We start from the raw sequence: 2,500 nt of genomic DNA, 5'->3' as shown, positions 1-2,500 counted from the left end.
ATTGCTTTTTGTGAGATATTTGACGGGTACAATCAAGCGCAGTTGCTCAGACGGACTGTAGCGAGCATAACAAATATGTTATCTTGCCCACATCAGCAAAACCACACCCTGGTGCATGCATTGTTTCACGCAGGCTATTAGTCTTTTAAGTCGGCAGATGACACAAACCCGTGGAGGACAACGTTAGTGCGAGTGTTGGGATGCAGTTACTATGATCGTATCTTTTGTGGGTTGGACTGTAAGTGGTGAGGTGTATTACCTTTTACCTGAGCGGGTGCCCATGTGAGTCTATATGTCACCCATACTGCACTGATTGTTAGAGTTTCACATGGAAGTGAGTTCTGCATATCTGGGATGTCAATATTTTACATTTTGTCGAGTGCCTGGACGGGGTGACATAAGGAGTGTACATGCATCGTAATTGCCACAAGTAAGCGGCACACCGACACTCACACACATACGTATATTTGTACAAAATGAATGATTCAATTTTCCTTATATATATATTACTATATATAAATATCTTCAGACAAGCTCACATGACTCATTTCACACAAACAGATGGACCTTACCTCCCGCGTAGTGTGTTCAACCACTCACCATTACCGGAAAGTAATCATTCCACCGCCGCCACACACTCCCAATCGCTGCAGGGTATGCTCACCATCGTATTGCATTCTTGTAAACATGTGATGTCACTTATATATATTTTATATATATATATATATATTTATATATATATATATATGAGAAACATTCTAGCATATACACACGCACACATACGTCCATTCGCTTTATCAGGCAAGTACCAACCGGCAGGAGGGGAATCATACTTTCTGTTTCGATCATCTAACGGCCGTCTGATCTCTTGCTCACTCACATAACAAAGTACATACATAATTTAAGGCATGTGCTTGCACGCACACATACATTCACCCCGAATAAACTATAACCATACCCCAATTCAGACCACGAAACCGGCGCAACAAGCTCTGGAAACACATACAATGCAACTACCAGCGCTGGCGATCACAACAGCCGAGACGGTGACGTACAGACCACAGCGTCAAGAGGGGGTATTGGGGGGTACATGATAGGTCGCAGTATTTGGAACTCCTATGGGTATGCAAAATCACGTCCGGAATCCAGCGGAGGTAGTGATAGCCGCAGCCGAGCGCACAGACTTTCTTCGCAGGAGAGTATTCGGCGGCCGTTTTTGCATTCGGTGTTCTTGTCGTCGCCGTACAAGACACTGTTTGAGCCGAATTTGTCCGTGGCAAATGACTCTGTAAGTGCAAGTGCAAGTATATGTGTGTCATTCTATGTATATAGCTGTATAGTATGGCGTATATATATATATATATATATAGGTACGTAAATGTATCCTATGCGCTATCCGGCGGCCGTTTCTGCACTAGTTGTTCTTGTCGTTGCCCAACAAGACGCTGTTTGAGCTATTTGTCCACGGCAAATGGTTCTGTAAGGAAAATGGTCATGTGTATATAGATGTTAATGATTCTGCCAGTTTAATGACATGTGTATATAGATGTAAATGATTATGTATGTATAATGCCCGTGTGTATATAGATGGGAATTATTTTGTAGGTACTGGCATGTGTATATAGATATAAAGGATATTGTACGTATAATGGCCATGTGTATATAGATGTAAATGATTCTGTACGTATAATGACCATGTGTATATAGATGTAAATGATTCTGTACATATAATACCCGTGTGTATATAGATGTAAATGATTCTGTACATATAATACCCGTGTGTATATAGATGTAAATGATTCTGTACATATAATACCCGTGTGTATATAGATGTAAATGATTCTGTACATATAATACCCGTGTGTATATAGATGTAAATGATTCTGTACATATAATATACCCGTGTGTTTATAGATGTAAATGGATTCTGTACATATAATACTCGTGTGTATATAGATGTAAATGATTCTGTATGTTTAATGCCCAAGGGTATATGGATGTGACTCGTCTTTTGTACGTTCAGACAGATGCGTGCAGGCACAGGCGTGCGCTTGGATGTATGCGACAGGCCACCCGGTGGTAGGTATGTTAGACCTGGTACAATACGGCTGTCGATGAAATATAAACATAAAACGCAGAGTGCGTGTACCTACACCTATATGCATGCATAACTATAAAGATTTCTCGCTGCTACATGTGTACATGTCTGTTTGTATAGCCTCAAGCATGTGCACATTGCAGCACCCACTCATGTCTCAACACACACCGCTTGCAGTTGACACCTAGATCGCAGACAAAAAGCCCACTACCAGGTCCGGCGGTGAGTGTGGGACGAAGCGCCAGCACAGAGAAGGGGAGGTCTACTGAACAGCAAACGAAGCCTATGCTGGGGCCTAGTACTGTGAACACTTTGTCTGCCACCATTCCCGCGATCGGCAGCGATTCAGTTGCGAATATAGGTGTCGAGGTATTTGCATGTATATATATATATATATATATA

Source organism: Sphaeroforma arctica (genome assembly GCF_001186125.1).
Source record: "Sphaeroforma arctica JP610 unplaced genomic scaffold supercont1.3200, whole genome shotgun sequence".
NCBI classification, from domain to species: Eukaryota; class Ichthyosporea; order Ichthyophonida; genus Sphaeroforma; species Sphaeroforma arctica.
Note: the sequence above shows the minus strand (reverse complement) of the source record.